This window comes from Nerophis lumbriciformis, linkage group LG38 (assembly GCF_033978685.3).
Source record: "Nerophis lumbriciformis linkage group LG38, RoL_Nlum_v2.1, whole genome shotgun sequence".
NCBI classification, from domain to species: Eukaryota; Metazoa; Chordata; class Actinopteri; order Syngnathiformes; family Syngnathidae; genus Nerophis; species Nerophis lumbriciformis.
Window position 1 is genome coordinate 1,554,259 of NC_084585.2, and position 25,374 is coordinate 1,579,632.

General features: G+C 40.2%; 1 protein-coding gene across 1 annotated transcript in view; it reads left to right on the plus strand.

The window, feature by feature from the left end:
• Positions 1–3,231: 3,231 nt before the first annotated feature.
• Positions 3,232–25,374, plus strand: part of ptpra (protein tyrosine phosphatase receptor type A) — a 67,867-nt gene continuing 45,724 nt past the window's right edge. The window contains exon 1 of the mRNA XM_061932166.2: positions 3,232–3,639. The gene's annotated coding sequence lies outside the window, so the exon portion shown is untranslated. The remainder of the gene's footprint in view (positions 3,640–25,374) is intronic.

Sequence of the window (25,374 nt, forward strand, 5' to 3'; positions counted from 1 at the left end):
GGGCATCTGGTCAGGATGCCAACCGAACGCCTCCCTAGGGAGGTGTTTAGGGCATGTCCGACCGGTAGGAGGCCACGGGGAAGACCTAAGACACGCTGGGAAGACTATGTCTCCCAGCTGGCCTGGGAACACCTCGGGATCCCCCGGGAGGAGCTGGACCAAGTGGCTGGGGAGAGGGAAGTCTGGGCTTCTCTGCTTAAGCTGCTGCCCCCGCGACCCGACCTCGGATAAGCGGAAGACGATGGACGGATAATTTTATAATTATGCGTTGTTGGAAGATCAACCTCTGTTAAACCAAAGCCAAACTACTTACTGTATGTCTCTTCTACACACGTCATTAGGAATGTGAACATTGATTTAGCAGAGTTTTAGTGCAGTGAGTGTGTAAAAGTAATTATTACAGAGAAACACTGAATATGACTGAAAAGGAAGCAGGTTTAGTGTCTCCCAGCAATCTTTGAATCTTGCACAGTTGGGATAAAGCAGGGATATTCAACTAAGTAGGTTGGGGGGCCACATTTCCAGAAAACTAAGGACCGGGGGGCCTGACTTTTCCCTTCACTAATAGTCCTTTTTTTTTTTGTATCTTCCGGAGATCCAGCGTCCTCTACAGTGGACATTTGATTTTGCTCTACTTTGTCAGAGTTACGGGAACATTGATGTTTTCACGGACTGTGTGGAAAAGAACAAGTCAAAGATCATAATGTTGCCAGCGACACAATTGCACGGACTGCCCGGCGCCCGCAGCCATGCCAGTTCCTGATTGTACATCATGTTCATGAGATTAATCCATAATAAAATCCCCTTCAAAAAAAAGTAACTTTTTAATAAAAATAAAAAAAAGCGTTTTACCCAAAAATGTATCCATAATTTTGAAAACCCAGAAAATTTATTAAAATAATTCCAAAAAATGGATTGCTCTTCATAAAAATAACTCCAAAATTTAACCCAACACTCGCAACCCATAAATTGGGTTACCAAAATAACTCAGCATTTTTTTGTGTGCACTAAAAAAATGTGTGCACACATTTTGGAGTTATTTCTATGAAGAGCAACCCATTTTTTGGGTTACAATGGTAATATTTAAACTAATTTTCTGAGGTTTCAAAATTATGAACCCTTTTTGGGTTGTTTTTCAATGAGTAACGCAATTTTGGGTAAAAGGCTTTTTTTTTTATTAAAAAGTTACTTTTTTCTTGAAGAGAATTTTATTATGGATTAATCTCATTAACATGATTTACAATCACACATTTTATGTTAGGGGTCCCCAAACTTTTTGACTGCAATTTGAGTTTGTTTTTTTTAAACTAAAATGTAAAAAAAAATATGGTAAATTGCAATAATTTCACCTCAAAATGTAGTGTATATTACTGTAAATGGAAAAACAGTACTGCTGTTTTTATGTTAAAAAAAGGCAGCTCAGTTTAGAATTTAGAATTGTTTTTGTTTTTTTACTGTAAATAAAAAAACTGCAATTTTACAGTAACATTTTGGCACCTGAGCTGCCAGTTGTAGATTTTTCGGTGTATTACTGTAAATGCCAAAACTGCACCACAGTTTGTTACAGTAAAAAAAATACTGTTTTTTTTTCATTTAGAGAAAAGGAAAAAGCACAGTAAATTTCACAATTTGACCATGAAATCTATTGCTACTTTTACGTTGCACAATTTGATGGATAACTTGCTTTGAAATCATTATTAGTATTTATTTATATTTAAAAAATGGTTTGAATGTATGATCATATATTTTTGAATAATTTGACAATATTTAAGTAATTTGTAATTACATGGAGTACATGTTTTTTTTCTGCCAAAATAGAAAGAAGGAATACATTTTAGTAAGAAAAGTTACAGTACTTTGTTGATACATATTATTTCCAGGCTTTCGATGGCCAAATATAATGAAGTGGCGGGCCTTGAGTTTGACACATGTGATGTAAAGATATGCCAATGTGTTAATAGTGGTCCAAATTCTTCTATAGAACAGGAGGAAGTACCTGAAAATGTTTTTCTCCGGATTTATGTCATTTGGCCCCCGAACTGCCATTTGAATACCACTGGTATAAATGAGCAGTGTAGAAAATGGATACCACTACACTTCAGGCCTAACTTGTGTTTTTTTTTAATTTTTTCATAAAAACATAGAGACTTAGAAAAACTTATAATGCAGGTATAAAGTAGACTAAAAATGTACCATAGCAGCAATATAAAATATAACATGTAATATTTACACATTATATATACAGTATATAATATATGCTGATATATTATACTGATACCAGACGTGTGTAAATATTGACCAAGTCCAATAGTGGTTTCATCTGACCACAGAACTTTCCTCCAGAAGGTCTTATCTTTGTCTATGTGATGTCAGATAAAAGAAAAATTGAGCTGTTTGGCCACAATACCCAGCAATATGTTTGGAGGAGAAAAGGTGAGGCCTTTAATCCCAGGAACACCACTCCTACCGTCAAGCATGGTGGTGGTAGTATTATGCTCTGGGCCTGTTTTGCTGCCAATGAAACTGCTGCTTTAAATGGAACAATGAAAAAGGAGGATTAGCTCCAAATTGTTCAGGACAAGCTAAAATCATCAGTTGGGTCTTGGGCGCAGTTGGGTGTTCCAACAGGACAATGACCCCAAACACACCTCAAAAGTAGTAAAGGAATGGCTAAATCAGGCTAGAATGAAGGTTTTAGAATGGCCTTCCCAAAGTCCTGACTTAAAGGTGTGGACAATGCTGAAGAAACAAGTCCATGTCAGAAAAGCAACACATTTAGCTGAACTGCAGCAATTTTGTGGTCAAAAATTCCAGCAGAAGCTTGTGGATGGCTACCAAAAGTGCCTTATTGCAGGTAAACTTGCCAAGGGACATGTTAGCAAATATTAACATTGCTGTATGTATACTTTTGACCCTCACATTTTCAGTAGAGCCATAATAAATTCATAAAAGAAGCAAACTTCATGAATGTTTTTTGTGAGCAACAGGTATGTGCTCCAATCACTACATCACAAACAAATGAGAAATGATTGTGAAGTGAAGACAGCCATGACATGATGTTCTTTACAAGTAGATGTACACTTTTCACCACCACTGTGTGTTGCAAAGGTGCTGCAATAGCCAAAATGCGCCAGCAGAGGTCGCTGTAGTATATATTGAAGAGGCCTGCCTTTGGCTCTCTGCTCCCATTCTTCCTGACGCACATACACACATCTACACACATATACACACACACACACACACACTCACACACACACAACATGGCGGTCTAGAACGCTCGGCCGACGCGCCCGGACTCAGCCGACAAAAGCGAGGGATTCCAGCCCAGATATGACCGGAAGCTAACATCGGAGGACGCATGAGGGCGCATTAATCTTTCTTTTTTGCTCTGGAGTGTGCTGCGTTTTGTGGGATTGGCAGCGGAGTGTTGTTGGCGGCGTGTCCGACCCCCCGAGCCTCCTCCTCGGCTACCCCCAGCCCCCCTAGCCCGCTCCCTCTCGGCTCCCTCTCGGCTCCCTCTCGGCGGCTCCAGGGGTGTGTAGTGACAGGGGCCGGGGCCGAAAGCGAGGACGAGAGAGCGGACTCACATTCCTCGGCCTTTGCCCCTCCTGGGCTTCCTCTGGGCGTTCCTGCTGCCTGGTGAGTTTGATTATTACTTCTTACCATCTCATTATTAGTCAAGCACACTTTCTAACCATCTCATCTTTAGTCAAGCACACTTCTTACTTTTTACCATCTCATCTTTCTTTTGGCATGCAACAATTATTGTGTTTACCCCGCTTTATGTCTCACAGGCTTAGCATCATCTTTCTTTTTGCATTGCGACCCCCCTCTTCAACACTTACTTTCACCCCGCTTTATGTCTCACAGGCTTAGCCCGCTTCCCACAGACTGGATGAAAACCTGCAGACTTTTTTCTTTGTTTAATACTTCATGGACACTGTAGCTCGGAGGCAGGGAGGGACATTTTGGTGAAAGGGGAGAAGGAGGGGCGTCATGGGGAAAGTCGGATCTGAAGATGATTTTAGAACCAGAGGTGCTTTCTTATCACAACAAAGAGCTGGTGTGTTGCTGGAAGTCCACTTTATTGATCCACACTCTGTTTGTTTTGTAGAGCAGCGTTTTTAAACCACTGTGCCGCGGCACACTACATACAGTCTGGTGTGCCGTGGGAGATTGTCATTTCACCTATTTGGGTTAACCCTTGTGTAGTGTTCGGGTCTGTGGGACCCGTTTTCGAAAGAAAAATGATCAAATTAATTAATTTTTCAAACTGAGACTCACTGACTTTGGCTCATTTTCTGTGAAGAACATATATTTAATGACCACACACCATACACCCCCCCTACACATTTCTATTACATATAAGATGTCCGGGTCCACTGGACCCAGGGCTAATAGAAGTGTGGAAATTGATGTTTTGTGTACCACACACACACACACACACACACACACACACAGCAGGCCTAGACAGGAGGAGGACAGAGTGTAGGTACTAGAGATGCGCGGTTTGCGGGCACAACCACGGGGTCCACGGATTATCCGCGGATCGGGCGGATGAAATTAAAAAAAATTTGATTTTATCCGCGGGTCGGGTCGGGTCGGGCGGTTGAAATATAAAAAAATTAGATTTTAAATAGATTCAGGCGGGTGGCAGTTAAACCAATTGGTAAATATATATACATAGTTAAATGTTGTTACCCACATACGAAAAACGAGCAGGCACCTGCAGCATATGCCACAACAGAAGAAAAAAAAAGAAAAGAGATGGACACTTTTACGGAGCGGAGAAGGGACGCCTCGCCGGGGTCCGGGACCGAGGCCCCTTCCCCCGAGAGGGCCCCACCGGGAGCCGTAGCTGAGGCGATCCGCAAGAAGGGCCCGACGCACGTCCAGGGTCACCACCGCGCCCACCGCACCGACACCCCGCCTCGTCCGCCTTCGCCGCGGCCGGCGTCACGCGCAGCAGGTAAGCAGCTTACCTGCCCGCCACTCCCGTGGCCGGGGGCTCGTAACAGGGGTCACTCCGCGCGCTCTGCCCGCGCAGCTTACCTGCCCGCCACCCCTGTTTCCGGGGGCGCGTAACAGGGGTCACTCCGCACGCAGTGCGCTCACGAAAGGGGTGGGGCTCACCCTGGTTGATATAGACAGCAGGACGGTGGCCATGGAAGTCGGAACCCGCTAAGGAGTGTGTAACAACCCACATGCCGAATCAACTAGCCCTGAAAATCGATGGCGCTGGAGCGTCGGGCCCATATACCCGGCCGTCGCCGGCAGCGAGACGCGCTTGGAGGTGCGCTCAGCGCGGCTCCCATATGATTGCGCACTGGTGTGCGTCTGGGTCGTGACAGCGTGGCACGCGAATGTCTGTGCTGCATTGGATCAGTCTCCTTTCTTTAACAGGCAAAAGCTTTATAACCTCACTAATGCCTTGCATCGTCTATATTAGATATATAACAACGGGCGGGTGCGGTTCTGATCAAATGTTACATCGGGTGGATGGCGGATGGTTGACGACTTTCTGATGTGGTTGTGGATGAAATAATTGCCTATCCGCGCATCTCTAGTAGGTACCCAGAACAGGGTCAAATGTGCGAGAAAATGAGAGCAGACAGTGTTGACAGACAATGTTGCAACCTTGTGTGGAAAGCGCAGGTGCAGAAACACAAAAGAAGAATTCCTGTGGGATGCAGAAACTGGCAGAGAAATTTTCCGTGCAACGTTCATTTTGTTGTTAGCCAGTGTTTGTGAGTCTGATGGACCCGTTGCATTTTGTGGCTTTTAATGCCTCACAATCAAACACTTTTATGTTCAAATACTGAACAGATGTTTATTGGGATAAGGTAAACATCTGTTCAGTATTTTAACATAAAAGTGTTTGATTGTGAGGCATTAAAAGCCACAAAATGCAACGCCTCCATTAGACCCACAAACACTGGCTGAGTAACAACAATATGAGCATTACACAAGGGTTAAAAATATTGTTAGCAAAGCAGTAATTACAGTATGCAAATAATGTGCTGTTGTTGACTGTCCAGAGAACATGGTTTGTCGTGATCACAATATGCAGACGACAGCGGGAGGCAGGGTGCAGGTAAAAAGGTGTCTAATGCTTAAACCAAAAATAACAAAAGGTGAGTGCCACTAAGAAAAGGCATTAAAGCTTAGAGGTGGCTATACAAAATGAAACTAAACTGAACTGGCTACAAAGTCAACAAAAACTTACTGACTTACTGTGGAGTGGAGACGTTGTCCACAAAGTACATCCCAACATGACTTGACAATCAACAATGTCCCCACAAAGAAGGATAAAAACAAGTGAAATATTCTTGATTGCTAAAACAAAGTAGATGTGGGAAATATCGCTCAAAGGAAGACATGAAACTGCTACAGGAAAATACCAAAAAAAGAGCAAAAGCCACCAAAATAGGAGCGCAAGACAAGAAGGAAAACAGCAAACAAGTCCAAATAAGTCAGGGTGTGATGTGACAGTACACCTACTTTGAGACAAGAGCTATAGTGATGCATGCTTGGTTATGCTTTAAAGTCATATCCAACAATTGTGACTTTTTACTGTCAATATCGGCTGCTGAGTTTCATTTTTTTAACATTTTCTCTGGATTTTTTCAATGAATAAAATGTGCCTTGGCTCAAAAAAGGTTGAAAAACAGTGTTGTTGAGGACGGGGGGTGTGAGTTTGGGAATGAGGTCGCCACAACATTAGCACACTAGCTCTGTTCTATAAAACCTGAATTTCCCCTTAGAACCTCTCCAAAAGTTTTCTCCTCCCTGCTTTTTGTAGCATTATACCTCTCTCTCTCTCTCTCTCTCTCTCTCGTCTCCTAACACTCTGGGTGTAACAGAGCTTGCCATTTACAGCTTGATGGTTTCATTCTTTGTTTACACCAGGGATAGTCAACTCAATTGTTTTGGGGACCACATTTCCAGAAAGCTAAGGACTGGTGGACAGACTAATCCCTTCACTATTCTTATTTTGTATATTCCGTAGGACCAGTGTCCTGTACAGTAGACATTTGATTGTGGTCCGTTTAGGCACAAGACATTGATACAAGGTTGATTATACATGTGTGTATAATCAACTGTCTTCGAAACGACATTGCAAAAAAGTTGTATTTATAAATTGACGCAACGTTGATTTTGAATGTAGATCCACGTTGTTAGTTGGGAAATGACCACATTTCAATGGTCAAATCAACGTCTGAACTTGAAAGTAAATAAACGTCAGTAAAGAGCATGTTGTTTCAACCTTGTATTTGTGTTGTAGAATATTGGTTGGGAAATGACCCAAATTCAATGTTGAAATCAACGTCAGAACAGGCCAGAAGTTTTGGACACACCTTCTCATTTCAATGCACTTTCTTTACGTTCATGACTATTTACATTGTACATTGTCACATCAAAACTATGACACCTGTGAAGTGAAAAACATTTCTGGTGACTACCTTTTGAAGCTCATGGAGAGAATGCCAAGAGTGTGCACAGCAATAATCAGAGCATAGGGAGGCTATTTTGAAGAAAGTAGAATATAAAACATGTTTTCAGTTATTTCACCTTTTTTTGTTAAGTACATAACTCCACATGTGTTCATTCATAGTTTTGATGTGACAACCTACAATGTAAATAGTCATGGAAATAAAGAAAGAAAGTCATTCAATGAGAAGGTGTGTCCAAACTTTTGGCCTGTACTGTACGTGTCTTTTAAAACTGACTTCGAAACGACATTGCAAAAAAGTTGTATTTGTAAATTGACGCAACGTTTTGAATATAGATCCACGTTATTAGTTGGGAAATGACCGAATTTCAATGGTCAAATCAAGGTCAAAACTTGAAAGTAAATAAACGTCAGTAAAAAGCATGTTGTTTCAACCTTGTATTTGGGTTGTAGAATATTGGTTGGGAAATGACCCAAATTCAATGTTGAAATCAACATCAGAACTCCACAGTGCCTAAATATTGTCAAAAAGCATGTTGTTTCAACGTTGTATTTGTGTTGTAGAATATTGATTGGATTCATGTAGAGCCACGTTGTGAGTTAGAAAATGACCGAATTTCAATTGTCAAATCAATACCACAACTACTAAATAAATAAATGTCAGCAAAAAGCATGTTGTTTCAACGTTGTATTTGTGTTGTGTTGTGGTTGGGAAATGACCAAATTTCAATGGTCAAATCAACGTTAGAACCCGACATTGAACAAAGGTGGTCAAAAAGCATGTTGTTTCAACGTTGTATTTGTGTTGTAGAATACTGGTTGGGAAATGACCAAAATTCAATGTCAGAACCCAACATTGATTAAACGTTGTCAAAAAGCATGTTGTTTCAACGTTGTATTTGTGTTGTAGAATACTGGTAGGGGAAATGACCAAAATTCAATGTCAGAACCCAACATTGATTAAACGTTGTCAAAAAGCATGTTGTTTCAACCTTGTATTTGTGTTGTGGTGGAGAAATGACCACATTTCAATGGTCAAATCACCGTCATAACCTGAAAGTAAATACACGTTCAGTGTTTCCCACAGGACAGGCATCTATTTGTGGTGGTGTGGTCGGGGGGCGGGGGGTGGCGGCGGCAGCGGCGATGACCAAGAAGAACGCGGAGTTGGAATATAATTACAACATTTTATGTACATATTTATATACAGATTTGAACAATTAGTGATTCACTGAAATATATTTATTAATTGTGGTTCTTACAAAAAATATATCTTATAAAATATAAAAGCTCAAATGTCTCTTAAAGCTCTGCCCCTTTAATTAGTGAATACTAAATAATTTAACTTTAGCCTAATACTACAATCATATTATTTACCAGCAACATAAAGTGAAACAGAGGCAGAGGTGTCCTGCCACAGTCAGTCAACCTCCTCCTCCTCCTCCTGCTGCTGAACAGGTCGCACCTGTGGTCCAGACTGTAGGCCTACCTCCTCTCCAAGTCGAGCCCTTTTCGGCCGTTGAAAATATTTTTCTATACTCACCTGTGTGAAGGAGTGAACATCCAACATTAGAATTTATTACTAACGAGCAGAAGCGCTCTATGTACAATGCCGTCTAACCTTAAGCGGCAGCAGCTCAACACATGCAGGGTTCAACGTTAAGGTTTTTTTCTACTTGCCCGACTTCTCAAATCTACTTGCCCCAATATTTTTACGTGTCCTGCCTAGGTTTTTTTCTGGCTGTGTAGTGCTCATGGCTTATATCTTACTAAAATTCTTCCCGTTGACTATTTACAACACTACACAGTATTTATTATTATTATTATTATCTATAATTACATTTAAATGGCATTGCATACATGTAAAATTAAATGCTATTTCACATTATTTGACCAGTAGCAGTTACACTTATCTGAACAGGTCAGCCACCTGTTTTAAGCCCGATCACAGTTGAAATCTTGAAATAAAGGGCTTTTAATGGCCAAAACATTAACCTGGACAACATTTTAACAGCTGGTTGGCTCAGATTTTATTCTTTTCATTGCATTCACATGCTGCAGTGGACAGTGGACATTTTAGCTTCAGTCCATGTGTGTTTATTGACAACATGGTTATAACCTGGACACGTTAACTCGTCGGTAGGGTAACACGTGACTTTTACTACGTTCGTCTGCCCCGGCCCACGAGTCAAACAGCGGCGGTGTTAATGAAGCAGCGGATTAACGTTAAATATATGACGAGCCGCAAGCGATGCAGCTATAACATATCTACCTATAACCTATATTACCCTTGTATTTTGATCCCGTTTCGTCCGTCCGTCCGTCCGTCCGTCCCTCTTCTTCTTCTTCTTCTTCTGGCCCACCAGGTGAATTAAGTGCTATTGGCGGAGTTACCGCCACCTACTGCACCGGAGTTGTAACTACAAGCAACATTCACAGACAGTCCCATTGCTTTTATGAGCGGTCGAGCGAGTCAAAAGCCGAAAAATCCATTTGTGGCGGACGTAATTCTTTCGTGGCGGGCCGCCACAAATAAATGAATGTGTGGGAAACACTGACGTTAGTAAAAAGCATGTTGTTTCAACGTTGTATTTGTGTTGTAGAATCTTTTAAAAAGTCATACATTTTACTTTTTGAAACCAATACCGATAATTATGAAACCAATACCGATAATTATGAAACCGATACCGATAATTTCCAATATTACATTTTAAAGCATTAATCGGCCGATAATATCGGCAGTCCGATATTATCGGACATCCATCCATCCATCCATTTTCTACCGCTTATTCCCTTTGGGGTCGCGGGGGGCGCTGGAGCCTATCTCAGCTACAATCGGGCGGAAGGCGGGGTACACCCATCCCTAGTTATTAGTATTAATGGGCCTGGTTGACACCATTAATGTTGCGTGTTGAGTTGAAGTGTTTTTATCCTCTGCATAAGGCAAGTAGGAGTTATACAACTTTTGTAAAAAAAAAAATCAATGCATGACCAGGACTGAGGATGCATTGGAGAGCCTGAGCTGTCACAAGTGACAAATAACTACTTAGCGCTTGACTCATCACATCTGGATACATTCACCGAGGCGCAGCACATGTCCACCATACCTCCGCCAAGGTCCCATGTGATCTCAGCACCATCCAACACTAACAATAAGTGTTGGACCTTGTGAGAGACTCGGCTTGTCACCGTACAAAAATGTCAGCAATCTATACTGAAAACTTTAAAAATCCACGATAGTCGATACCACTATTCAAATAAAAACTGAACCCGTGTCTTTTTACAGTCACTACATTATTGAAAAGTTTTCCAAAGTTTGAATTCAACATCTTTTTGCACAGAATTCAAGTTGCAGTATCAGCTGCTAAGAGGACTAACTCTACATACAAAAAAGGACATCAATGTTCTATAATCTCCCACTATATCAAAACAAACAACACTGGGATTATGGATATACTCATAAATAATGTTATCACCTATTTTTCAGTCTTAAAAAAACAGCTTTTAGTATCTAAAACAAACAATATTTCAATATGGTGGCAGCATGACATTTCATTTGTAATAAAATAAGCCAATAAAAAGGCTAACATGTACATTTAGATTTATTTGTATTCCTTATTTGTAGCAACCTTTCAGCCTTTTCTCATTACATTATGCTTTTTTGCTCTATTTTTCCATTATGCAATATTTGTTCATTTTATTTCAACAATGTGCCATAACAAAAGAGCTGCGTTTAGCAAATGGCCTGTTGAAATAAGGTGTTGCCAAATGACAGAAGATGTATTTTCTTAGCACTTACGGAAGTGATAAGTTTCTCTGCACATTTGGTAATGCATACTCCCTGGGCTTGTGGTGGCGGATCTACCCTCTCACTCGCAGAGCGAATACTTTTGTGACCGCTCGTATTTGATTAGCCAATACATGCATGATGCAAGATACACCTCCTTCACTTGAAATATGTACAAACTACAAAAGCAGTGAAGTTGTCAGGTTGTGTAAATGGTCAATAAAAAGAGAATACAACAAATCCTTTTCAACTTATATTCAATTGAATAGACTGCAAAGACAAGATATTTCATGTTCACACTGAGACATCTTTTTTTTTTTTTGCAAATAATCATGAACTTAGAATTTAATGGCAGCAACACATTGCAAAAAAGCCGTTTATACCACTGTGTTACATGGCCTTTTCTTTTAACAACACTCAATTTTTTAAGCTTTTCAGGTGGAATTATTTCCCATTCTTGCTTGATGTACAGCTTAAGTTGTTCAACAGTCTCCCTTCTCATATTTTAGCCTTCACACATTGTCAATGTCTGGACTACAGGCAGGCCAGTCTAGTACCCGCACTCTTTTACTATGAAGCCATGTTGATGTAACACGTGGCTTGGCATTGTATAGAACATTACACACAGCGCTCAAAAATGTATCAAAATGTTTTAGTAGGACTTTGGTAAGCTATAAAATGGATTGTACTGTGCTTCAACATAGGAGTATTATTATGCTGTGTGTATAAGGTAAGACATATTATTTGCTGTTTTGTTTTGCAATATTATGCTAAAGCAAACTTTTCTTACCTTCTGGTACCTGCTGATCTGTATTTGAAATCTGCATAAGTCCTGAAAATGTGCGCAAGTCCGCCTTTGTAGTCCGTGGCAACACCATAGTCGATAAGCTTCTTCTTTTTCTCTATCTTCTTGTTATGTGACATTCATCCTCCACTGTTGCCATTTCTAATATAAAGTAGTGTAAAGTTCTTACTTATATCTGTCAGTAAACTCACCATGAAAGCACTAAAACATACCGGTGTAGTGACTTTACATTATTCACCCAAGGAACTTTAGTTATTAGAGAGTTCCGGTCACGGGACACATTTCGGGCGTTGTTGTTGCACTAGTGAGCCACGGATGAGGAGATGCTGCTCCGTTATTGATTGAAGTAAAGTGTGTGTAACGACCGGGGCGCATGGTGATGCGGGGTTTCGTTCTCCCAGGATGCAACGGACTTCGGACACAGCGTGAAGGTAAAAGAAATGATTTATTTACCGGAATAAATTATACTGGAACAAAGAAAAGGGTGCTCATAGCACATAAGGCAAAAACTAAAAGAGCTAGCATGGGAGCTAGAAGGTAAAAAAGGAGTTTAGCGTGGAAGCTAACAGGTACAGAGCCAGAACAAAAGTCGTCAACTGTTGCATGAAAACAAACTACGAAGCAAGAACGAATGACAGGGAGGACAGGCTTAAATAATAATGTCAGTGATGACAAACAGGTGCGTGTCGGGAACAAACGCGGCAGGGGAAAATAATAAGCAGCCATGGCAACAAACTCAGGTGTACAAAACAGGCACTCAAGGAGTCCAAAACTAACCAAAAACACAAGTATCTTGAAAACGTAAACAAAAAATATGATCCGGGCAGCGGATCATAACAGTGTGAATGTCATTAAAACAGTTAGCGCCATCTTTTGACACTTCTTCCACTCCCGTCCTTGCACGCTACACCGCTACAACAAGGAGAAGACGCTGTCCAAGTGGAGGCACGTAAAAACAGTGCATCCTGAAGAGACTGTCAGAAAGTGAGTTGAAGATGATGTGTAAAACATCATCTATGCAACATTTTGAGCAAAGAACCAGTATTACATGTTATGTAGACCACAAGGAAGTCTTTTACATTTAGAAAAATAATATGACCCCTTTTAATGCGCCTTATAATCCAATGTGCCTTTTGTATGAAAAAAGATGGAAAATAGACCCGCTCATCAGCAGTGCGTCTTATATTCCGGTGCGCCCTATGGTCTGGAAAATACGGTACATGAATGTGTATCTATTGATGATAAATAACATTTGACTAGTTAGGGATTGAAATGACATTGATCCTGGGATTAGAATAATCGTGATTATTTTCTTTTTAAATCAGTTATCCCAATTCTACTTCAAAAGTTTTGAGCAACACGAACTGAGGGTTTGATCCAGATTGATCTCAAACTTGGATCGCATGCTGGAGTATGATTTTAGAAGTCATCATTTTTGGTTTTGAACAACTTACAGGTAAAAGCCAGTAAATTAGAATATTTTGAAAAACTTGATTTATTTCAGTAATTGCATTCAAAAGGTGTAACTTGTACATTATATTTATTCACTGCACACAGACTGATGCATTCAAATGTTTATTTCATTTAATTTTGATGATTTGAAGTGGCAACAAATGAAAATCCAAAATTCCGTGTGTCACAAAATTAGAATATTACTTAAGGCTAATACAAAAAAGGGATTTTTAGAAATGTTGGCCAACTGAAAAGAATGAAAATGAAAAATATGAGCATGTACAATACTCAATACTTGGTTGGAGCTCCTTTTGCCTCAATTACTGCGTTAATGCGGCGTGGCATGGAGTCCATGAGTTTCTGGCACTGCTCAGGTGTTATGAGAGCCCAGGTTGCTCTGATAGTGGCCTTCAACTCTTCTGCGTTTTTGGGTCTGGCATTCTGCATCTTCCTTTTCACAATACCCCACAGATTTTCTATGGGGCTAAGGTCAGGGGAGTTGGCGGGCCAATTTAGAACAGAAATACCATGGTCCGTAAACCAGGCACGGGTAGATTTTGCGCTGTGTGCAGGCGCCAAGTCCTGTTGGAACTTGAAATCTCCATCTCCATAGAGCAGGTCAGCAGCAGGAAGCATGAAGTGCTCTAAAACTTGCTGGTAGACGGCTGCGTTGACCCTGGATCTCAGGAAACAGAGTGGACCGACACCAGCAGATGACGTGGCACCCCAAACCATCACCCAACCATGCAAATTTTGCATTTCCTTTGGAAATCGAGGTCCCAGAGTCTGGAGGAAGACAGGAGAGGCACAGGATCCACGTTGCCTGAAGTCTAGTGTAAAGTTTCCACCATCAGTGATGGTTTGGGGTGCCATGTCATCTGCTGGTGTCGGTCCACTCTGTTTCCTGAGATCCAGGGTCAACGCAGCCGTCTACCAGCAAGTTTTAGAGCACTTCATGCTTCCTGCTGCTGACCTGCTCTATGGAGATGGAGATTTCAAGTTCCAACAGGACTTGGCGCCTGCACACAGCGCAAAATCTACCCGTGCCTGGTTTACGGACCATGGTATTTCTGTTCTAAATTGGCCCGCCAACTCCCCTGACCTTAGCCCCATAGAAAATCTGTGGGGTATTGTGAAAAGGAAGATGCAGAATGCCAGACCCAAAAACGCAGAAGAGTTGAAGGCCACTATCAGAGCAACCTGGGCTCTCATAACACCTGAGCAGTGCCAGAAACTCATCGACTCCATGCCACGCCGCATTAACGCAGTAATTGAGGCAAAAGGAGCTCCAACCAAGTATTGAGTATTGTACATGCTCATATTTTTCATTTTCATACTTTTCAGTTGGCCAACATTTCTAAAAATCCCTTTTTTGTATTAGCCTTAAGTAATATTCTAATTTTGTGACACACGGAATTTTGGATTTTCATTTGTTGCCACTTCAAATCATCAAAATTAAATGAAATAAACATTTGAATGCATCAGTCTGTGTGCAATGAATAAATATAATGTACAAGTTACACCTTTTGAATGCAATTACTGAAATAAATCAAGTTTTTCAAAATATTCTAATTTACTGGCTTTTACCTGTAGTTTAAGGTTTGATCAATCAGATGACGATTGAGAGTATACAATGCTGTATGTACGCTGCTTTATTGTATGAACAGCTGACTCTGCCAGCTTCATTTCCCCATTCAGACCTTTTTTTTTTGTTTCAAGCTATTTTTATAAAGTATGTTATTTGTGTCCCAGCAGCCTCTCCATGATTGGCCTAGTTGAAATAGTCAAGTTTGGCACTGACTGTGGAGTTGGAACATAAGTTGACTTTGGGTGGGACAAGAAGTATATTTTTGTTTCCACCTGTAGGCGTGCACGTTCTGCCATGGAGGGACACTTTGACTCTGCCCCGGAAAGGATAAATACAGCAACAGCGAGATGATTCTGCAGCTTTGTGTGAGCAGAGTCCAGCAGAGTTGAATATGATGGTTGACCTATTGACTTTTGCTGTACAATGCAGGAAGTGAACCATTAGTCATTCCTTTTACCTTTTGGGACCATCAATCTTCTAAGCAACATCCTGGTGCTGCATTATTCAATACCCTTTGATCTTTTTCAACTACACATGCTTTCTTCTGATCTACAAAAGCCAAAAGCAGTGAAGTTGTCAGGTTGTGTAAATGGTCAATAAAAAGAGAATACAACAAATCCTTTTCAACTTATATTCAATTGAATAGACTGCAAAGACAAGATATTTCATGTTCACACTGACAAACAAATAAATAATCATGGAGTTAGAATTGAATGGCAGCAACACATTGCAAAAAAGGCATTTTTACCAGTGTGTTACATGGCCTTTCCTTTTAACAACACTCAGTAAAGGTTTGGGAACTGAGGAGACACATTTTTGAAGTGGAATTCTTTCCCATTCTTGCTTGATGTAGTGAAGTGAAGTGAATTATACTTATATAGCGCTTTTCTCTAGTGACTCAAAGCGCTTTACATAGTGAAAAGCGCTTTACATAGTGAAAACCCAATATCTAAGTTACATTTAAACCAGTGTGGGTGGCACTGGGAGCAGGTGGGTAAAGTGTCTTGCCCAAGGACACAACGGCAGTGACTAGGATGGCGGAAGCGGGGATCGAACCTGCAACCCTCAGGTTGATGGCACGGCCACTCTACCAACCGAGCTATACCGCCCCCCCATGTACAGCTTAAGTTGTTCAACAGTCTCCCTTCTCATATTTTAGCCTTCACACATTTTCAATGTCTGGACTACAGGCAGGCCAGTCTAGTACCCGCACTCTTTTACTATGAAGCCACGCTGTTGTAACACCTGGCTTGGCATTGTCTTGCTGAAATAAGCAGGGGCGTCCCTGAAAAAGACGTTGCTTGGATGGCAACATATGTTGCTCCAAAACCTGTATGTACCTTTCAGCATTAATGGTGCCTTCACAGATGTGTAAGTTACCCATGTCTTGGCCACTAATACACCCCCATACCATCACACATGCTGCCTTCTACACTTTCACCCTAGAACAGTCCCCATGCTTCTTTTCCTCTTTGGTCCACAGTTTCCAAAAACAATTTGAGATGTGGACTCATCAGACCACAGAACACTTTTCCACTTTGTATCAGTCCATCTTAGATGAGCTCAGGCCCAGCGAAGCGTTTCTGGGTGTTGTTGATAAATGTCTTTGGCTTTGCATAGTAGAGTTTTAACTTGCACTTACAGAAGTAGCGACCAACTGTAGTCACTGACAGTGGTTTTCCGAAGTGTTCCTGAGCTTATGTGGTGATATCCTTAACACACTGAAGTCGCTTTTTGATGCAGTACCGCCTGAGGGATCAAAGGTCACGGGCATTCAATGTTGGTTTTCAGCCTTGCCGCTTACGTGCAGTGATTTCTCCACATTCTCCGAACCTTTTGATGATATTACGGAGCGTAGATGGTGAAATCCCTCAATTCCTTGTTGAGAAATGTTGTTCTTAAACAATTTGCTCAGGCGTTTGTTGACAAAGTGGTGACCCTCGCCCCGTCCTTGTTTGTGAATGACTGAGCATTTCATGGAAGCTGCTTTTATACCCAAGTAGCCTGTTCACCTGTGGGATAGTTCAAAATAAGTCTTTGATGAGCTTTTCTCAACTTCCTCAGTCTTTTTTGCCACTTGTGCCAGCTTTTTTGAAACATGTTGCAGCCATCAAATTCCGAATATTTGCAAAAAATGAAGTTTTCCAGTTGAATGTTAAGTATCTTGTCTATTCAATTGAATATAAGTTGAAAAGGATTTCAAAATGATTGTATTCTCTTTTTATTTACCAACTTCACTGCTTTTGTATTTGATCTTCTGAGGTGTAATTGAAATACAGACTGAAGTGACGTACTCTACATGTAGTGGTTTTGTCATTGCCCTTGGTGTAGTCCTTGGGCCCCACATCACATTTGGAGGTCTCAGTGGCTTCTGTGGGGAGGCCATACATTGCGCCTCCACATCCTGTGTCCTACGCGGGAACACTTGCGAGGCCTGTTGCATGTGCCCTGTGAAAGCCCACAACCAAGTGGACATATTCATTATTTGGATGAATGTTATGATCCATTAAGTCCAATCACCAATTTGGGCTTCATAGCAGAGAAAACAGAAGTGCAGTGCTTGTCTGTCCAACAAGCCAGCAGCTGATTAATGAAGCTCAAAGCACCGCAGCGTGGAGTTGTATCCCTCAGCCAGGCCGATTGCGGCTGTTGTATGTGGCAACAGGGACATATAATCTGTGGTCTGTTTCAAAGCATAGCGGCTCTGGGTTAGGCTCACTTGGGCCTGCCGTGAAGAGAAGCATTCACACTATTCTGTGGGCCCAGACACCCTCCCTGCAAGTCTCAACTGTATTAATATGCAATGAATGGAGCACCATTATCTAGTTGAGCAGAAAGACTTGCCAAAAGCCAGAAGTAACAAGTTGGCTGCAGAACTGGTGAGGTACTTTTTGACCACGGTCTTGTCAGCAAGACTTTGCAACTACCAGCTGTGTGCGGCACACCCTTGAACAAATGTCAATCCTAGCCTTGATTTGAGTAGATGTAGTACCAGAGGTGTGGACTCGAGTCACATGACTTGGACTCGAGTCAGACTCGAGTCATGAATTTGATGACTTTAGACTCGACTTGACAAAATGTAAAAAGACTTGCAACTCGACTTAGACTTTAAGATCAATGACTTGTGACTTCACTTGGACTTGAGCCTTTTGAATTGACATGACTTGACATGACTTGCTACTTTCCCCAAAACCCAAAGATGAAAAAGTTATTCGGGAGCGCTCCGTATTTTTCATTGTGTACTTGTCTATCAGCGTTGCGTGTGTCAGCTGGTGTGCTCTCAGTACAACAGCCAATCAAATTACATCTACTTTGTTTTCATCACACAGCATTCATCCAATCAAATTGCAGGAAGAAGACATGTCCAAACCACACGCCAGTGAACAAAAAATGATACCTAAAATAATTTTGTTTGGGTATAAAAATGACGAGGTGGTCAACACAAAACGGTTTGCAGTATGCAACACATGCGGTTCCAAAATGACTGATGGAGAGGCAACAACTTCCAACTTCGTCCGGCATTTGAAGTTGCACAAAGAACGGTAAGTTTTGAATGTAAGATAACGTTTATTGGCTAAGTAACGTGACTTTTATTTGCTGTGTAGTTAAATCAGTGAGGCTGTAAACTCACTGCTAACGTTATAACGTTATTGCAAACACGGGAATCTGTTGCAGTTCACTACCTTATTCATACTTTTTGTTCAGTGATTTTTTTTAAGCAGGGTTACGTTAGTCAATATATCACACGTAACGTTAGACGGCGGTCAGCAGCACCGCGTATTTTAGCCACCTAAAAAAAGACAAAAATAGTCAAATAAAGGTCAGTTAAAATGTATACTATATTATAAATATGTGTACCGTTTTAGCTAGCTTTCTGACATACTGTTGGTTGTTTACCTCAGTGGTCCCCAACCACCGGGCCGCGGCCCGGTACTGGTCCGTGGATCGATTGGTATCGGGCCGCACAAGAATTTTATTTTATTTTTTTATTTTTTTAATTAAATCAACATAAAAAACACAAGATACACTTACAAGTAGTGCACCAACCCAAAACAACTCTCTCCCCCCTTTTGTTCTGGGCATTGAACATGAAGACTCTTCCTTCACTGTTCCGAGTGGCCATGAGAGTCTTGGCAGTGCCTGCCTCCAGTGCTCCAGTGGAGCGAGTTTTCAGCCATGGTGGCATCATACTACGCCCCCATCGTGCACAAATGACTGACAGACTCTTGGCTAATTTGGTCTTTTGCAAATGCAATGCAGCATAGGGCCCTGACATATAAAAAGTACAACTTTTTTGTTATGTTCACGTATATGTCATGTTTTTTCAATGTTAACACTTTTGTACAAATAAGTACATTTGCACTTTATTTTTCAATGTGTTTGTTCTGTAAAGGAATGAGTTAATGTTTCAAATGACTGGTTAATAGTGCTATTATAAAGTGCAATGTCAGCACAATTTTCTTTCCTGCAATTTAAAATGCACTTGTTTTAATAAATAAATACAGCGTTTGAAAAGCATACACAATCTGTGTTAATATATTAGTCTGTGGTTAAAAGGACTTGAAAGGACTCGAAACTCAAAATGCAGGACTTAGGACTTGACTTGAGACTTTCCAGTCTTGACTTTGGACTTGACTCGGGACTTGACTCGGACTTGAGGGCAAAGACTTGAGACTTACTTGTGACTTGCAAAACAATGACTTGGTCCCACCTCTGTGTAGTACACTTACAGATCCCACAGTGGGTTGATTTGAGTAGATGTAGTACAGTTACAGATCCCACAATGGGTTAGCTGGAATTATACACAATGTTTGGCACAGTTAATAACAAACTAAAAACAACGCAAGGCTACTCAAAGTTAGGTTTCAGCAATCTTTCTTGAGGTAATAATTGAAGTCTGTGCTCTCAAGAAAGAGACATTGTGTATTTTAAGTAAATACAAGCAGAAATCAAAAACAGTTGCAGTACTTTGACAACGTCATTGGTACTCCAGACTCGGGTTGTAGGGTCGTCTAACACAGTGTTTTTCAACTTTTTTTGAGCCAAGGCACATTTTTTGCGCTGAAAAAATGCAGAGGCACACCACCAGCAGAAATCTTTAAAAAACTAAACTCAGTTGACAGTAAAAAGCAATTGTTGGATATGACTTTAAAGCATAACCAAGCATGCATCACTATAGCTCTTGTCTCAAAGTAGGTGTACTGTCACCATCTGTCACATCACACCCTGACTTATTTGGACTTGTTTGCTGTTTTCCTGTGTGTAGTGTTTTACTTCTTGTCTTGCGCTCCTATTTTGGTGGCTTTTTCTCTTTTTTTTGGTATTTTCCTGTAGCAGTTTCATGTCTTCCTTTTAAAAGATATTTCCCGCATCTACTTTGTTTTAGCAATCAAGAATATTTCAGTTGTTTTTTTATCCTTCTTTGTGGGGACATTGTTGATTGTCAAGTCATGTTCGGATGTACTTTGTGGACGCCGTCTTTGCTCCACAGTAAGTCTTTGCTGTCGTCCAGCATTCTGTTATTGTTTACTTTATAGCCAGTTCAGTTTTAGTTTCGTTCTGCATAGCCTTCCCTAAGCTTCAATGCCTTTTCTTAGCGGCACTCACCTTTTGTTTATTTTTGGTTTCAGCATTAGACACCTTTTTACCTGCACACTGCCTCCCGCTGTTTCCCACATCTACAAAGCAATTAGCTACCTGCTGCCACCTACTGATATGGAAGAGTATTACACGGTTACTCTGCCCAGCTCTAGACAGCACCGACACTCAACAACAACACATCATTTGCAGACTAGAATTACTGCTTTGCAAAAAATATTTATAACCCAAATAGGTGAAATTAGATCATCTCCTACGGCACACCAGACTGCATCTCACGGCACGCTAGTGTGCCGCGGCACAGTGGTTGAAAAACACTGGTCTAATAAATCATATTCGGTACTATACCGCCTTTAAAAAGTACCGGTCCCTCAACCCCCCGTCGTTGTCACGTCATGACATTGCTGCTTTTACGAGCATGTTGGGCAGCGCACACACACAGAGTACTTACAAGCAGACACAGTGTGTAGACAGAAAAGGGAGAATGGACGCATTTTGGTGTCAAAAGTAAAGATAAAGGTGAAGTTATAACACTGAAACACCCTCTGGAAGAGCTGCTTTAAGACATGGCTAGCTAGCTAGCGGCTAACAACCATCCACAGTGTTTTAGCTACTTCTAAATCACTAATCCTGGCCTCCATGGCAACAAATAAAGTAAGTTTCTTACAAGTATCATTATCACTGCAGGATGAGGAATAGCTAAACATGTTTCACTACACACCGTAGGAGGATACAATAGCTCACCACCGTCACAATGTAAACAAATGCCATGAGTGGATTTACACTTGACATCCACTGTAATGATACCAAGTACAAGAGCGTATCTAGTCGATACTACTATGATTACATCAATATTTTTTATCATCACAACATCTTTTTTACTTTTTTAAAATGGATATTATGTTTATAAAGTCAGGTGATATGTCCCTGGACACATGAGGACTTTGAATATGACCAATGTATGATCCTGTAACTACTTGGTATCACATCCATACCTAAATGAAGAGAAGAGAAGAATAAGTGATTATTACATTTTAACAGAAGTGTAGATAGAACATGTTAAAACAGAAAGTAAGCAGATATTAACAGTAAATGAACAAGTAGATTAATAATAATTTTTTTTACAGTTTGTCCCTCATAATGTGTTCAAAATAATAGGTGTATAAATGACACAATATGTTACTGCATACGTCAGCAGACTAATTAGGAGTCTTTGTTTGTTTACTTACTACTAAAAGACAAGTTGTCTAGTATGTTCACTATTTTATTTAAGGACTAAATGACAATAATAAACATATGTTTCATGTACACTAACATTTTTTGTTCAAATAAAGACAATAATGACATTTTTTGTGGTCCTCTTTATTTAGAAAAGTATCGAATTACATTTTGGTACTGGTACCAAAATATTGTTCTGGGGACAACACGACTGCAGACAATAGGCCTGGGCGATAAATTCACTTTATCGATAAATTCGAGTTTTAGTTTTTTTTAAAGATTCTATACAAAGTGCAATTGATACTGTTGTTCATGCCATGTATCCCTGTGAATTGTGTCATTGTTTGACTATTTTCAAACTACTACTTTTTGATCAAATTAAAACTAAACTTGCTCTGAATGATCTGTTATTTGAAAAGTAGGGGAAAAAAATTGTAAATCGAAATTTTGGGGAAAGAAATCAGAGAATTTATTTGTAGGCCATATCGCTCAGCCCTACCAGACAATCACATCTACTACAACGACAAATTGAATAAAATATAGAATATAAAAATATAATATTACATACATTTATAGGTGTTTGGCCCCTATTTGCAGGCAAAACTTTTTTGTTTTTTGGGAATTTATCTGGAAGAATATTAGAGTCAGCGGTCATGGTCACTGATGTTTAAAGAGCAATCTCAATTGTAATATCTCTTGTAGTTCAACCCAAAGGTCACAAAATTATGAGGTAAGACAAATCATTTTAATAACACTTTAATGCAGAGCTGGGCAAATATTTAGACTCGGGGGCCACATTGAGAGAAAATAATGTGTCTGGGGGCCAATGTATAAATGATATATACACATTTAGCTGTAAAAACCTGCTGTACAGTATGTGTGTTTGGCTCCCTTTTTTTCCAGGAACACTAACACCAAAAGTCACAATGTCCCATAGAGTTGTAAAAAAGTTATGACACACCACCTCAAACAAACAGAATGGAATTTTACAGTTTTTTACTGAATGGGACACCCAAAATGTACATTGAAATAAAGAAAGTGGGATTTACAATATTAACTATGAACAATAAAACACTGAATATTAACAACATATGAACATCTTTTACTTCTCAGACCAGCTCCTCCATAGACATCTTTTACAATCAAGCAAAACAAGATGATAGATATAGATGATATACTTGTATGATGACTGCAATATGCTGATAGCAACCTAACCTAACCCAACCCCCTCCACATATCACCCCCCCCCCCCCCCCGGATTGTAAATAATTCAATGTACCGTATTTTTGGGAGTATAAGTCGCGACGGAGTATACAGTAAGTCACACCGGCCGAAAATGCATAATAAAGAAGGAAAAAAACATATATAAGTCGCACTGGAGTATAAGTCGCATTTTGGGGGAAATGTATTTGATAAAAGCCAACAGCAAGAATAGACATTTGAAAGGCAATTTAAAATAAATGAAGAATAGTGAACAACAGGCTGAATAAGTGTACGTTATATGAGGCATAAATAAGCAACTGGTATGTTAACGTAACATATTATGGTAAGAGTCATTCAAATAACTATAACATATAGAACATGCTATACGTTTACCAAACAATCTAATCGCTAAATCCCATGAAATCTTATACGTCTAGTCTCTTACGTCAATGAGATCAATAATATTATTTGATATTTTACGCTAATGTGTTCATCATTTCACACATAAGTCACTCCTGAGTATAAGTCGCACCCCCGGCCAAACTATGAAAAAAAACTGCGACTTATAGTCCGAAAAATACGGTACATACTCTTTCTTTGAACTCTCAATGTTTACAGCTTGATGTACATACCATAAGAAGCTTGTATGGTGTCCTTGTTCGGATGATGAACTTGTGTGATGACTGTTTTATGCTGATAGTATATATTTGTACCATGAATTGATTAACCTGAAACAAGGTGAAAAACGTATCCAGGTTCGGGTGTTACCATTTAGTGGTCAATTGTACGGAATATGTACTGTACTGTTTCATATCATGTATTCTCTTCCTTTGCAATCTACTAACAAATGTTTCAATCAATCAATCAAAAACAACAAATGGCTGCTCTGAAAACACTCTGCTTTGTTCCTGGTCTGAGCTGCTGTGACCTAGATGACCCTAATAACGCCTAGAACACCCAAAAGTGCAGATTTCGACCCCGCGGGCCCTATTTTGCCCAGGTCTGCTTTAATGTGTCTAGCTTCATCTTGTAGGTATGCCCCCAGATCTTTGAAGTACAAAGTTTTACATAATGTATTACTTTATTCCTAAGTTGATATATAAATGCAAAACCCCACTAAAAGCGAAACACTTGAGTTGCGACTCATATTAAACGACTACCCTGAGTTGATCTTGCGTCTTAGTTGTTGGTTGTCATGGTGCTTTAATTGGACTTCTTTTATATTGCACCTATAAGTGTTCTATTCACCCTGTGAATGAAATGGCATGGGAACAGTCCAGCCCTTTCACTCCTATGATGTCTGCACTTGGCCACAGGCAGAGAAGCAGCTGTCTTCATTAGTTGCTGCTCGCATGGATACTGGCGATCCACTTCTGCACAGCGCTGGGGACTGGAACCCAGGAAACTTGGCTTTTTCAACAGCTTACATGATTAGGAACTAGAACTGAAATCCTGAACAGGCTGAATATTTTACAAGTTGGAACGGTTTGAATCGGATGGAAAATGTGGGAATTGTGCAACTTTGAAGAATGTCTAATTGATTTTAATGGGAATTTCAGAAAAATTGGGAATTTCGGGAAAGCGGGAATTTTTTGGAAAATGCTAAAAAAAAATGTGAATGGTCTGAATGAGTTAAAATGGTTGGTGTTGGAATTTTTCAAATTAGTCGAGAAATGTTGAAGTAGTAACATGTTGAATTTAGAAATTGTATTATGGAGTTCCTGGAATTTCGGGAAAACCGGGAATTTCTTCAGTTCAAAAAACAACTTTGTTTTTTGAACTGATTAAGAGGAATGTTTTGACAGTGGAGCGGTTGAAATGCGTTGAAAATTGTGGAAGGAGTAGTCGCCAGAAAAAAGGGTGGAAATATGGCTTTGGAAAAGCAGGAATTCTGGAAAATCCTGGAATTTTTTTTGAACTTGGAAAAATTATAGTTCGAATTTCCAGAATGGTGGAATGTGTTGAAGGTGGAATGGTCTGAATCGGTTGAAAAATGTGGAAGTTTGGAAAAATGGCCAATTAATTTTGAATGGGGAAAATGTCCCGGAAAACCTGGAATTCGGGGAAATCTGGGATTTTTTGTAATTCGTCAAGGGAAAGCCCGCGATTCCTGAATAGGCTGAACAGTTTGAAGTTGGAAGGGTTTGAATCGGGGGGGGAAATGTGGAAGGTAGAGCGCGCCAAAATCTGGAGAAGAAGAAAAAGTTTAAGTTGAAAAATAAACCGATTAATTTTGGTGTAGAAAACCATATGTGACATTTTTGACAATG